Genomic DNA, 15,995 nt, shown 5'->3' on the forward strand with positions numbered 1-15,995 from the left:
ACTAACTTCCTATTAGCGTGCACTAACTCTCATTAGTGCGCACTAAGATGATTAATGATTTTTTTACGATAAATCGGGGGAATTTCTATTGTTTCGCACTCTTTAACGATTAATGACGATATTAAAAATATCGGACGATAATTTAAATCGTTAAAAAACGATTCACATTCCTAGTGGATAACACTTTGAAATCACCGGTTCAGTGTGCTGCGGCAGTCAAAAAAGCAAACAGAATGTTGGGAATTATTAGAAAGGGAATGGTGAATAAAATGGAAAATGTTATAATGCCTCTGTATCACTCCATGGTGAGACCGCACCTTGAATATTGTGTACAATTCCGGTCGCCGCATCTCAAAAAAGATATAATTGAGATGGAGAAGGTACAGAGAAGGGCTACCAAAATGATAAAGGGCATGGAACAGCTCCCCTATGAGGAAAGACTAAAGAGGTTAGGAGTTTTCAGCTTGGAGAAGAGAAGGCTGAGGGGGGATATGATAGAGATGTTTAAAATCATGAGAGGTCTAGAACAGGTAGAGTAGATGTGAATCGGTTATTTACTCTTTCAGATAATAGAAAGACTAGGGGGCACTCCATGAAGTTAGCATGTGGCACATTTAAAACTAATCGGAGAAAGTTCTTTTTCACTCAATTAAACTCTGGAATTTGTTACCAGAGGATGTGGTTAGTGCAATTAGTATAGCTGTGTTTAAAAAAGGATTGGATAAGTTCTTGGACGAGAAGTCCATTACCTGCTATTAATTAAGTTGACTTAGATAATAACCACTGCTATTACTAGCAACGGTAACATGGAATAGACTTAGTTTTTGGGTACTTGCCAGGTTCTTATGGCCTGGATTGGCCACTGTTGGAAACAGGATGCTGGGCTTGATGGACCCTTGGTCTGACCCAGTATGGCATGTTCTTATGTTGTTATGCTCTGGAATTCCCTCTTAGCAGCCACTAAACCAGCCAGCCAGCCTTACTTAAACCTAATTGTTTTCTAAATGTCTCTGTATTTCATACCTTTGGTAGGTCTAGCTTTCATACCTTTGCCAGCACTTCCATTCTAAAGATTAATTATCACTTAGCATAATTCAAACTTCTTTTCTTTCCCTGGGGCTTTCTGTCTTCCCCCCTCCCCCCCCCCCCCCCCCAGATACTAAACTCAACTAAAGCATTTTTATATCCCCCTCTCTAGATTTGCAAGTTTCTAATCGCTATTGCCCCATTGTCTTCAAGCTTTTCACAGAACAAAAAAACATCAACTTAACTTTGGTGCTATCGTGACTTTGGAACTGGCTTTGGTTCTTCCTCCTCCACAGAGGGCTACTCCATGCTGCTGGGACTGAAACTGGGTTCCCGGACCTTTCCCATGCTGATCCAATCTGCCTCTTCTATGAAGCTCCACCCATCTTATAGCTCCTAGCAGCCAATTGGTGTGATTCCATTAGTACAGGTGACTGATTCAGTTTCTCTGTGCACAGCTTCTCTCCACACTAAATGTAGGGGTATCTGGATCTGGGAATTGTAGTTCCATAGGACCATCTTAGCCTTTATATGCCCTGTTTTCCTCTTAGAGACTTCTGTCTTATACTTTTATGTTTTCTGTCTTACACAGGGACTAATACAAATCCTATAATCCCACCTACATCATCACAATAGGTCATCTCCATTTGTTTTTTTTCATTTCAAATGAAAACATTTTTTCATTTATTCATTTCATTCTTTTTTTGTTTTCCATTAAAGTCAATGAAGGAAGTAATGCAGCCTATTTTGATCTCCAAAATTCTAAGGGAACTTGTGAGTAGACACCATCAGAAGGGGAATGAGAGCTTCAAGGCTCCAAGACTGTGATAAAGTGGCAGTAAAAGTGGTATGAATAGTCTAAAGCACTATAAAGGGGCAAAAGGTTACCATCAGCGGCAGGCATTCTTCAAGGTACCATGAGAAGAGCAAAGCAGCAGCAAGACTGACAGGAACACTCCAGGGCTTCAAAAGAAGGCACCAACAACAGTGTCATGTACCCTCAAAAGCAGCACTAGAGGGGCAAAGTAGCACCAAGAGTGGCATGAACATCTGAAGATACCATGAAAAGGGGAACAATGCAACAAAGTTTGAGGATAAACCCTAAGGCACTGATACAGGGGCAAAACACCATGCAGAGTAACATGAAAACCCCAACGCAACAAGAACATGCAAATCACCCACCAATTGTGGCAAGAAAACTTGAAGGTAAAAAGTCTGGGATACAGCAGCAAGGTCCTCAAGGTGTAAAATCTTGGGTATGGCAGAAAACCCCCAAGGTGTAGGGTAAAGGGTCTAGTAGCAAGGCAAAAAGTCAGCAAGACCCCCAATGTCTAGAGTATAGAATATGGCAGCAAGGTTGAGTGGAGGCATGATACATCAGGGATAGGAGAGCAAGGCTGAGTGACAGAAAGTACCCCAATTTGTAGCAAAAGGGGTATAGCAGCAAGTTAGAATGGCAGCAAGATCTTCAAGGTGTAGCATAAGGAGTATAGCACCAAGGGAGAGTGTCAGCAAAACCCCCAAGGTTTAGAGAGGGGTATAGAAGTAAGGTAGAGTGGCACCAAGACTCTCAATGTGCTGTCAGTCTTTCTACCACTCATATGGAAATTCTGGGAATCCAAGTAAAGGCAAGTTGATTTTCAAGAAGAATAACTTTTCTATCAACTCTATTTTCTCATCATCGGGGTTGCTCTCAACGCTGTCAGGATCATCTACCCCCCCACACACACTTCCTCACTGGAGATTATAATGCTACTGACTAAGCTCCCAAATTCTCTTTGGCTACTAGCTTTTTGATATCTTCTGATTCAGGGAATCAGTTTCTGAAAATAATGCTTCCATTTCCTCAGAAGCAGTAATCATGAAGGATTATGCTTCTGGTTTTGGGTTTTACATTTCTGCTAGCCCTGTCCTTACTCTTGCACTACTGTCAACAGTCTCAGATGGTTATGCTGCCTTTTCCCCCTGCTTCAAAACAAGAGGGAGAGGAACAACAGTTCCTGGTTTTAATTTCTTATGGTTTGAACTGGCTTCCATTTCTGGCTTTCTGGACCTAAAAGGTTTCTTTTAAATTTAGGGGCAAGACTTCCTTTTTTCTCATTGTTTCTATTGCATGTGCTTTTGACAGGCTGTACTGGCTCTACAGGAACAACCAATTCTCAGCCCCTTCCATTTTTCTACCTACTGCCATTCCCTCCTCTCCCCTATCCTCACAGTGGCATGATGGAATTGAAAGTGGCTACTGGTGGTTTTGATATCACAGTATATTGATTCTGTACTACTTACCAGTACCACTCTGATACTGACTGAACATTTATCTCACAAACACTCAATCAAGTTGACATACTGAGTTCAGTTCAATGCTTGGCAAGCACTGCCAATTTGCCAAGCAGGATTAGTGGCACAAACTCAGCCTCTATCTTTCTAGGACTATCCCTCACAGTGTGTGCAAAAATGTCTCTCAGTCTTTCATACAAATACAGACACTTTGTATGCATGTGTGCCGCTTATTGATTCATTTTACACACAAAAAATAAACTGCCAGAAGGAGAATAAACTGAGAAGTCTGGCAAGGCTGCATTTCTCTTCACTACAATCAGTCTGCAGATAAGTAAAAGATCAGGGTTCACTGATTCTGTATCACCAGATCACTACTCTACCCCAGTGAACAGATAGAAAGCAGTGCCTCTGTCTCTCTCCCTCATAGTGAAAGCATAGTGACTACAGTGAAGATAAGAAAAATCCCTTTGCCAATGCCATTATTCTTCTCCTTATTTTTTAAAAACTTTTCATCAACTCTATGAGAGCTTCTGATGATACTAGCTTTCCCTGTGAAATCCAACAGAAAAAATTGAGTTTATTTACACCTTTCCATTGGAAGATGTCAGCATTACTTGATCAAGATGACAGCTAAAGGCTAGCTAAAAACAAATGCTTCACCTTAATTTGTTCTCTTTTCTATCTTCTTGCCTACTTCTTTCACCTCAGCTATGACCTAGTTGTTACCTAATATAGGCACTGGTTGGTTGCTATAGTTACAAGTCCCACTGCAGCACTTTTCAATGGACCATAGGCTTAAATAGGAAGCATAAATAAATAAAATTAAAATTTTAATTAAAATTCATAGGCCCCCTTTATTCATTTCAGAAGTCCATGAATGAAACAAAAATGGTACCACTTGTATTTTTACCCAGTCATTTCAAATGAATGCACATTCCTACCTACCACAGTGTTTCTGTTGAAAGAATGTCTGCAGGAACTGTATTTTGTTCAGGAGAAGTTTCCAGTTCCATCTGCTGGAACCTGGAGATATGCACCATATTGATGAGGTATCATTTTGAGTTTGGAGAAAAGGATTCCCTAGTGCAGCAGATTGTAGCCATTGACTGTGTTTGGATTTTGATTTCTATATTGGTCATGTATTTTGTTATACTTGAAGGTACCAGAAAGACATTCATCAAGCCTAATGTCCTTGAAAGAATGATCTTTATTCCCTGTCAGGTAAGGCATTTAACTGCTCCAACAGTACCCCAAAGTTACTTATTTATTTATTATTTAAAAAGATTTATATACCGCTTTTAAAATATGAAGTTCATCAAAATGGTTTTTAGGTAATAATATACATAATAAATACACATAAAAACATACATAAAACATAATGTAAACATTTTAAAAAGGGGGTCTGGTTGGGTTAGGGATTGGATAGGTTGGGAGAACAGGGTTAAAGAAACATGCCTGGGGACAGCCTAATGGGTGGTAGAGACGGATCTAAATGCCATTGAGAATAAATAGGTTTTTAAGCTATGTTTAAATTCCTTGTGAGAAGAATTTTTAAGGTAATCTGGGATTTTTTAGGTAATCTGGGATAGAGCACCAGAGTGTGATGGCCAGCTACTGAGCAAGCACATTTTCTGGTGATGTCTAGCCATGCCAAGCATACTGATGGAATTTAGGTTTATGTGTAGTAGGGATGTGAATCATTTTTTTAACAAATTGAAATATTGTACGATATTTCTAAATTTGTTAATATATCAGGTAAAAAAAGAAACGATCACTTCCCCAAGAATTTTCGTAAAAATCGTTTTTCGGGAGTTAGCGCGCACTAACAAAAAACCGTTTATTTTTGTTATTTTTTGTTACTTTTTGCTATTTTTGTTAGTGCGCGCTAATATGAGTTAGCGCGCACTAACCCAAAAAATGATTTTTCACTAAAAAAAAAAAAACGGGGATCCGCAGGAAAACAAGATTTTCCCACGGCCAGACGAACCCGAAAGCAGGAACGATCGGGCACCCGATTCACATCCCTAATGTGTAGCGATTGTAATTGACTGCATGGTTGGTAAACCCGAAGAAAGGAGCAAAGCCAGGTTGTTGAGTCTTTGTTTATTAGATTGTGTAAGATAGATAGAATCTTAAATTCAATTCTGTAGTGAACTGGAAGCCAGAGTAATGAGCAGAGGATTGGAATAATATGTTCTTTCTGAGAGATTCCGGTCAGCAAATGTGCAGCAGTGTTTTGGATTAGTTGTAATGGACGAAGGGAATTATCATGAAGACCGAGATAAAGAGCATTACAGTAGTCTAGACCAGAGAAAATGGGGGTTTGTAAGACAGTTCGAAAGTCCTTAGCAAAAGGAAGCGGGCAGAGATGTTTTAGCATCTGAAGTTTAAAGAAAGAGTTTTTAACAGTGGTAGAGATGTCAGCAGACATGGACAGACTCAAGACAATGATTACTCTGAGATTTCGTGCTTTGGATACAATGGGGATAGATATAATCTTCAATTTTCAAATGCTTTGGGGGGCTACAAGTAGCCTGAGGAATAGACGAGAGGTGGAAATTTCTGTTTCTGATGTGTATAGTTTCAGGTGGTTATGAGATAGCCATGAGTTAATAGTTTTGATGTATGGGCAAACTGTAGCAAGAGTAGTGGACCATAATGATGAATAAGGGACAAAAAACTGAATGTCGTCAGTGTAAATCTTGTAGGCAGAACAGAGGTTACAATGGTATCCCATGTCAGGCCACAAGCCTTCATCTCTTTCTCTGCTGTTCTTTGCTGTCTCCTTGGGACAGTCCTTTTCACACTTCTTGTCTGGTGTCCAGTACAGGGCAGTTCTGAGCAAAAACAACAAATTCCAAATTCTTAAAAAAAAAGGATTTAGCCAGGCATCTGTTGCTTATTTCTATGGCAGTGCAGAAGAAGTGAAAAAGTAGTTTATGTTTTTCTGTGATGTTTCCACTGGATGGATTGCAGTCACCAGTATTAGAACCACTGATTTTAAAAATGAGAATAAGTAGGTTCAATAAGGTATAAAGCCAATGAACTAAATGTGTGATCCTAAGGAATTAGACTATGCAGACCAACTTTGAAGCATAGAGAAAATGTCTAAAACTGAATTAACACTTTTGAGACAAGTGAAAGCTTTCTTTAAAATCTTGAGTGGAAGTCTTTAGGAAACTCCCTCAGACAGGGCCGGTGCAAGGGGATTTGGCGCCCTAAGCGAGCCTTCTCCCTTGCGCCCCCCCCCCCCCCTGTTGCGCCGCCACCCCCCGGTCTTGGCCCCGATTCCTACCTCATTCTCGATCACGCCCGCTGACTGTGTGGTTTTCTGGGTCGCGAGCAAGTTGGGCACTGCTCGCGGCCCGCCGAATCTCCACTCCTCTTTGTCATCGCTTGTGGCCCCATATGGCTTGCACCCAATGGCGCACCAAGGGTCTCCAGTGCCCGGGGGCTAATACATTTGTGTGCCTCTCCAGCATCCCCCCCGTAATCCTTCTTATACTAATGCTTAAGGTCAAAGAAAATCAGTGACATCTCTAGATAGAAGAATTTGGGGGGGAAGCCAAAATGACATTTCTTTATCACACCCACCTCTATAGCATGGATCCTGCTTTAAAATTGGTTATTAAAAAAAGTGTTAATAAAAAAGTCCAAAGGGTCTTCTGCGTAATTTTAAAAAGCTGGCCAGTTTCACACTTCTAGTAAAACTACTATACAATTATGTGATAGCTTCATTCAACTAATTCTATATGGCTATGAAAGTGAAGTCTGGAATATATAGGAAGGGACAGAATGTCAATATAAATCCTGCACCTCCAGTTCTGTAACTCTGTGCATCCACTGAAATTCCCCCAAACAGTGGAGTTTGGATGTCCCTTACAGCTCATCATACTAAAAGATATTTTCAAATTCTGGTGTCACCTCACAGTAACAGCAGCAGAAACACCTTTCACTGTCAGACACATTGTGAACTAACACAAAACCCCGCAAAAAAAGACACTCAAAATCTATACTGCAATCCCATCATAACATAACAGTAATAACACCAAGGACTCAAACAACAATAACCCTACCTGTGAATAAGCAAGGGTAAATATTACACTGGGTCCTAGAATACCAATACACCACCTACTGAGGAAACAAAACAAACCCGATTGCTATAGATCCCTATGCTAGTAGAATCTCTCATCATGGTCACACACACAGAGCAGAGACAGACCCTCACCAAATACAGAATAAAGGAGCACAAATTTGACAAAAACTGACATGGAAACCCCAAGGAGCCAGACTCTGTGTATTAACAATGGAAAAACAGAACCATCATTCCTCATAAAACAATAAAATCAAGAAACATAAAGCATCAGTTATAATAGTAAAACCATACTAATAAAAGAATATTTTAAAACTACTGATAAATAGAATTTCTTTTAATTAAAATAATATACATTTTTTACAATTTCTCAAACACCAATAAAATATTTCAAAACAGCACATATATCAAATAACACCCAATAATTAAAACTAATAAGGATTTTAAAAAGCCCCTGCTGTCATGCATGGAAGCTCTTGATTTCCAGTCACCCTGATATTGTTGAGGATTAGGAGGTTATCCTCTCTCTCTCACACATACTCACATGTCCATTCTCTCTCACACATACACTGTCACATACATACACTTTCATGTTCTTATACCCACCATAATCTCTCACTCTCACAGACACTGACACACTCTCAGGTGTAAGACACTCTCTCTCCCAACACACACTCCCCCCACACACTCTTATGCCCCTGAATTTTCTCATACACACTCATGCTCTCACTCTAACTGGCTCCCTTACATACACACAAACACACACACCCAGGCAAGCTCCCAATCATTCTCACACAAACACACACAGGCAAGTTCCCAGTCATTCTCACACTGACCCCCAGGCAGGCTCCCATTCATTTTCACACCTCTCCCTCCCCATCCCCCAGGCATGCACACATTCATTCTCACACACACAAACCCCCAGGCAGGCACCAATTCATTCACACACACACATGCACCACACACAGGCAGGCATCTATTCTCACACATACAAACCCCAGGAAGACACCCATTCATTCTCATACACAGACACACCCTCAGGCAGGCACCCATGCATTCACACACATACACCCCCAGGCAGACTCCCATTCATACACATGCACACACTAAAGGCAGACCCCCTCTCTTTCTTTTGCCAACAACCTCAGAGCCTCTCTCATTCCTCTGCTGCCACTCTCATTGCTGCTGCGTGGCTATTGGGGAGGTGCTGATTGCTGCTACTGGCACTGAAGCCCATTCTGCTGCCTCCTCTCTGCAGGCCCCGTGGGCTTCCACTTCCTCCATGCTGATCTCCTACATTGTGAGATCCGCATAGAGACAGTGCTACTCTTGCACATTCCCAAAGGTTACATGTGCCAATCAGTAAAAAGTATTTTTTTTTTTTTTTTTTTACTTCGCTGTCTGATCTTAGTTTTCTAATCGGTTGGTCACAGGATATTTTTCCACCTTTCCTTTCTTATTTTTTTGCCAATTCCTTTTGTCTTTTTTTTCTATTTCTTTTCTCTCCATCTGTCTTCTTCCCTCAAACACACAGTCAGGTTCTCATTCTCACATGCTTTCTCTCTTTTACACACACACACACACACACAGGCTCTCACTCTCACATGCTCTCTCTCATACAATCATTCATACACAGTCTCTCACTGTCACATGCTGTCTGACTCACACACATGCTCTCTCTCACTCCCACATGCTGTCTTGCTCAAGCACAGGCTCTCACTGACACATGCTGTCTCTCTCACACAAACAGAGGCTCCTCACATGCTGTCTCTGCAAACATTCAGGTCCTCACTCCCACACACAATCTCTCAACTCACTCTCACACACAATCTCTCAACTCATCTCATACACGCACACACACACACCCTCTACAGACCCTCAGCCTCTCTCTCACCTCTGGGCCTCCTCTTCATGGGTCGCCGCAGGATGGGCTCTGCAGCAGCCCTAATCTTCTCAGGCCGCCCGAAATGTGAGATTCGCGGAGGCCCGTAAGTGCTGCTCCTCTTCTGCACGTGGCTGATGCTCCTCCTCCTTCCGGCACGCGGCTGATGCTCCTCTTCCGGCATGCGGCTGATGCTCCTCCTCCTTCTTGCCCGCGTGGCTCCAGCAACATTTTTCTTCCGGGGCCAAGGGGGCAAAAAAGAAGGAGGAGTATTTGCAGGCTTAGAGCGACCTTTTTTTTCAGGCCGTGGTGACGTGAGGTCCACCACAGCCCTGCCGATCTTTGGCGGCCATATGGGCCTTCTTATCGGCCACGAGCGGCTTGGCGCCCCCTAATGCTAGGCGCCCTAGGCGATCGCCTAGTTCGCCTAGTGCTTTCACCGGCCCTGCCCTCAGACTACCTTAAAGGACCAGGCACAGCTGTCTTGCCTGGTCCTCCTTAAGATCCAGACCACAGGGATTCCTGGGTGAAGGGAGGAGCCCTTCACCAGAGTATAAGAACTCAGGGCCTAGAAGGAAGGCCCTGAGGAAGAGGCAGAGATCCACTGTAAGCCAAGACCTGTTACATTTAAGGACTGTGTGTTACCTGAAGTTAAGTTGAGCTGCACTAATTGTTTTGATTTTGGTTTTTCCACTGTAAATAAACTGAATCTAAGGAACAGCCAGAAACCGCCTCCTTATTTCTCTGGCTATTTCCAAGCTGCTATCGCCTAAGTTACCACACTTCTCTTTCACAAATTATGGGGTTGCAAAAACACAAGGACATATTATAACAGAGACCAAACAAAAGAAATGTCTTCTAAGGAAGATATCCTCTGAGCACACACCATTCTACTGATGCAGTCTGATTCATTGCCATTCTAGCTTCTTTTCCAATTATAGTATGTGCTCTGATGGATTTCTGTATTAGCTTCACTAGCTAACTTGATTTTTTTACTGGAATCTGCAGATGGGAGCAGTTAAATTCTACCCACAGAGTGCTTCATTCACACGAAATCACTTTGGCTTCCAGTGGGCAAATAAAAAAAAATCAAAATAGCAACTATTATGAAAGCTAAAATATGGGAGCTATTTAGTAAAATGAAAATATCTGTCAGGGCAGGAAAAAAAAGATATAGAACTTATGGGAGGAGCTGCGAGATCTCAATGCTGCTATCTTGAGACTGACCCCCATGGCAGCAGGAGATAGCTTCACTCAAACGCTACCCTTGCTGCCAGAGAGGAAGGATCAATATGTTGCTGCACCTCGTCGGATTGGGCAGAGGTTTGAATTACCCCTCACCGATCCAATACCAAAACTGAGGTGGCAAGCTTCCTTTTTGTAGTGGCAATTGTCACTCCTTGCCATCCTGTAGGGACACCTATGCCAAAAACATTATTCCCATAGCTATGAGTTATTTATTTGCATAAAGAAGCTCTCAGACCCAAATTTATTTATTCCTAGTTGACTGTAGTCTGAGCCAAAGCATAACTAGGTGCATGATTTGTGAGGAAATCTCTAAAGTCAATATTCAGAGGCATTTAGCTGGATAACTTAAAAGTTATAGGACTAAATTCTGACTTTTCAATCTTTCTCCTACTTATCTGGCTAAAATTTAGGAGAATAATTCATTATTGTAAGACCATTTGGGGGGCATTTCTGGGAGGAATTAAGTTAGCTAGGGGGTCATTTATCAAAGTGCTATATGGCGTTTTCGCATGCGAAAAGCACCTTTAACGCATGCAAGAACACCTTTAACGCATGCAAAAACACCATAACGCATGGTGCGATGCAAATTAGGAAAAGGGGAGGAGTTTGGGGTGGGATTTCTGGCCAAGTGGGCCAGTTTCGCCTTTTTCATTGGTGTTAAGCTATGCGATATGGCTTTATTGCACTTTGTGATGTTTTTGCAAATAGTGTTTTCAGTATTTTAAGCTGCTAGGGGAGAGAAAGCCTAGCCTATCACCACTGGGGGGGGGGGGGGGAGGGGAAGAAAGAAAGAGAGAGCACTTAGCTATAGGGCCCTCATACTAGGTAGGTATTTATACCTCTATATGAGGCCCTCTTAGCTACTCGAGGTGAGGTTTAGGTATTAGTGTAGGGGTTAGGGGCCACTTTGAGATTCAGAGTGAGACATACGAACAGAAGAGTGCACACTTGTGAAGATTTGATGACCATCGGAGTGAGAAAACTCAACTAAAGATGAGATTTGTGCAATGTTCTCTCAACCTAGTTTGATAGACTCTCTACCTGGGTAGAGAGGGCCAATGGTCTTGAATAAGCCCCACCGAAAAAGTAGTGCGAAACCTTGAGGGTCTATATAGCATCCTATCCCACCCACCCCAGCTGCCCTAGGTGGTGGCCATTATGTACATTTTAAAAAAGTAATTTTAACAATTTGTGCATGCCCTTCCTCAAATCCCAACTTCAAACCCCTTCTCTTTACTGAAAACATCTAGCCTGTGAAGACTGGGACCCCCATCCTCTGGACCTCCCATTTCTCAGAAAAGATGCTCTGGTAGCCAAATGACCCCCCCACCCCCCAAACAAACACCATTAGATTCCCCTCTTTATCTGGAAAGAATCCCTGGTGGTCTAAGTGATCATCACCCTATCCTATCCTCCTTGGATACCTCCTAGTCACCAAGAAGTCCATGGTAGTCTAGTGGGGGACTGGAACACCCCTTAGCCTCCAGTGCTGGCAGTGGCTATTTTCCAAAATGGTGCCACCTGGCATTTGCTCAGGTCCCTTTGGTGGCCATTTTCCAAAATGGCACTTCTTGACTTTTGCCCCATCATATGATAGGAGTAGATGCTAGGTGGTGCCATTTTAGAAAATGTCCGCTGCTGGTCCCAGAGCCTAGGGGATACTTTGGGTCCCTCCTAGACTACCAGGGACTTGTTGATGAGTAAGGAGAATTTGGGGGAGGGGTTGAATAGGGTGGAGGATCACCAAGACCACTAGGAATCTTTTCCTGATAAAAAAACAGAGGGATCTGGGGAGCTATGTTAGGGGGCCACTCAGCCACTAAGGCTTTTTTTCTAAGAAAGGAGGGTACAGGGGGTAAGGGTCATGACCTTTGGGGGCTGGATGTGTTCAGTGAAAAGGAGGGTTTTGGTTTAGGGGGACCTACTTTTTGGGTGTCTTACTTGAGGCTGTCAACCCCTTCAAGCAATGGAGCCTAACAGTCCCGGAGTTGCCATTACACATTGTTTGGGGGGCTTTCTCTCCTATGGTATTTTTTCCCATGGGAAAATAGAGTAGGCTATGGTATTTTCCTGCAGGGAAAAATACCGTTGAAGTCATGAAGCAGCAGGGTCATTTAACATGGGAAAAAATAGTGCAGCATAGAAAATGACCCCCTAAGTTAACTGGATAACTTTAGATCTGCCTTTGTGCAGGTCTAAAGTTATCTGGCCTTGTGTGGCTGGATAACCTGCTGCTTAACTGGCTGGGCTGGACAATTATGCTGAAAGCTTATATTTACATTGTTGCTACCAGAGCAATGCTGGAAGCGTCAGAGGAGGCCATATTTTTTATTCCTTTTACTTAGGAGGGAGGAGAGAGCTGACAGTAAGAATCTCTTTACTTTTTTCCTTTGGAGGGGTTTGGAAGGGGATCAACCAGCAGCAGTGTTATAAATTTATGATGGTATGTAGGAAATGTTACAGGAGGCCCACCATCAAAATATTTTTTTAAACAGAAGAGTACCACTTAACCAGATATCTCATGAAGATATCCAATTAAGTGACAGGTTATCCGGCCATACAAGGCCAAATAACTTTAAAAATATCTGGCTGTATTCAAAAGGAGGCCGATTAGATTTAGAGAATATTTATCCCGCTGAATATACGGAAAAGTTATCTGGCTAACTTAACCACTGTCATAAATTACACAAATCTTAGAGAGCCAAAATGTATATATAAAACATACAAAGTTTATTGAAAATCCCACCCATATATACCTATATAGACATTAAAACTAAGCTAGCACACTCACTCATTCATATCCACAAATTAAAAAATATGTCTTTTTGAGATACAAAAAAGTACAGATGTACATTGTTATTACAAATAAATTTTACAAATGCCCATGATTTATCATAATTGATCAATTGCATATATTATATATTGCCACAATTAAATGGAGTCATTTGTTAATGTATCCTGTGTCCGACAAAAGAAGATACAAGATCTCTTCGTTTCACCCCTGACCTTCGGGGCTTCCTCAGGGACTGATTTTGTTCAATTCTTTTAAATATGCTTTCACACTGAAAAACACATACGGACAATTATCTCAACATCACACTAGACCATATTCCTCATTCTACAATTACCATCACAATTAATCTAATTCTAACCATATTTCTTTAAACCCATTATCACATGTGAAAGCATCACCTATCAACTGTAATACCTCATTTTCCCTTTCTTTTTACCCGTAAATTTAAATCAAACTAATTGGAATTGAAAAACCACGCAATTTTTATTCTTACCCCATACTGAACACCCGAGTCAAAACTCAGGTAAAACTGATAAAAGCCATACCTACCTAAGCATATAGAGTCTTATCGTATGTGTATCACCTCAGGGTTTCCTTCCAGGCTCATGCAACACAGCGTTCATTTCTAGGTCCTAAACACATCTTCCAGGCGTTCATATTACACGGCGTTCCCCTTAACCGTTAAAATATCTATCAACTCTCACTGCTTTACAAGTATATTAGGGAACCTGCCGACTTGCAGTCTCAAAGAAACATATTCTGAAAAAAGAAGAAAGAAGAAACCCCAGGAATCCCGTTAAAGAAGATAACAGCACATACCGTTAGCCACCAAGTTCCTCACTTTACCAACTGCGGAAATGTCCAATACTCACGTCTAACCGGAAGTGACGATGACACGTCACCACCCGCTGAAATGTGAAATGCCGATGTATGAGTAACTTTATATAGAAGGGCTATTAACCGTTTAGACAATCAATTCAATTATCTTTTAATGGATCACCATCATTTATTCCCAACATACCAAAGGCTAATAAGAAAACCCGTCGATTAATAAAATGCATTCCACTCTATGGGGCCATTTAGACCTGCCGGGGCAATTGTATGCCAGCTATAAATGAATTGTTGTTCAATTTTTCTTAACGTTAAAGACAGGTCGCCCCCATGTTGTAAAGTGACTTGCTTGATTACAAAAAACCGGATCTCTTCCACAGTGTGATTGCCTTCAACCCAATGACTCACTAGGGGTGCATGCTCACGTAGTGCTTTGATGCGACTCCGATGCTCAATAATACGACAGCGGATGGAACGTGTTGTTTGCCCTACATAAATTAAGTTGCAGGGACAAACAATAGCGTACACAACGCCACTAGTATTGCAATCAAACAACCTGGGGATCCGATATGGATATCGCAAATGGGGATGACAAAAAGATTGACATTGAAACGTCAAAGGACAAATGGAACACGACCCGCAAGGCACCTGTCCGTATGGTAAAGATGGATCCCATATTCCCTTGCCACTCTTAAGTTTATCGTATAAGGACTGTCGTTTTTTAATGGCAAATATGGGCTTTTCAATGAAGCACGGTGTAAAAGATAAAAGGTGCCAATGGTTCAAGATGATTTCTTTAATCTGATTACTTTTCAAAGAAAACGGAATCGTGCAAATCAAACGATTTAAGGTTTCTCTTGCATTATGGATCAACAAATTGTCCCTATTAGAATACAACGCACGCTTATATGCTCTTTTTATAACTGATTTAGAATACCCTCTGGCAATAAATCTTTCCTGCAACAAAGACGCCTGGATCTTAAATTCTGCAGTGGAGGTACATAATCGGCGATATCTCAAAAATTGACCTATGGGTATATTATCCTTAAGTTGTTTCGGATGAAAACTTTGATAATGCAAAAGTGTATTTCTGTCTGTGCTTTTCCTGTACACTGAAGTAACAAGTCTGTTATCATGGACATACACTTGCATGTCTAAAAAGACAACAGATCGATCATGTTTAATAAAGGTGAACTTTAAATGTTGGTCCCAAGAGTTCAATAAATTCAAAAATCTCTCCAACTGTACTTCATTGCCACTCCAGATAAAAAATAGATCGTCAATATAACGTTTCCAGCATATTACATGTTGGAACAAAGTAGATTTATAAACACAATGGTTCTCAAAACCAGAGACATATAATCCCGCTACACTAGGAGCCATTGGTGATCCCATCGGGATACCTTGGATTTGCAAATAATAATCTGATTGAAAACTGAAACTGTTCTGAGTTAAAGCGATTTCTGCTATCAGATTAAGAAAATTCAACCTCCGCTGTGAAATATCAAGGTTTGCTATCTCCGCTTTAATAATTTGTAGAGCTTCTCTCTGGGGAATACTGGTGTACAGCGAGGTTATATCGGCTGTGAGTAGAATCCAATTAGACTGTATATCTGGTAATGCTGCCAACTGGTTTATAAAATCGGTGGAATCTTTAACGTATGATGGTACACTCCGAACTAACGGTTGCAAATAGTAGTCAATCATTTGTGCTAGGGGCTCCAAGACTGTTCCTATCTCTGCAACAATTGGACGCCCAGGCGGATTTACCAATGGACTTAACTTAACCACTGGACATCTTAACTTAACCACTGGACATCTTACTGAAAATTACCCTCCTA

This window comes from Rhinatrema bivittatum, chromosome 9, assembly GCF_901001135.1.
Source record: "Rhinatrema bivittatum chromosome 9, aRhiBiv1.1, whole genome shotgun sequence".
NCBI classification, from domain to species: Eukaryota; Metazoa; Chordata; class Amphibia; order Gymnophiona; family Rhinatrematidae; genus Rhinatrema; species Rhinatrema bivittatum.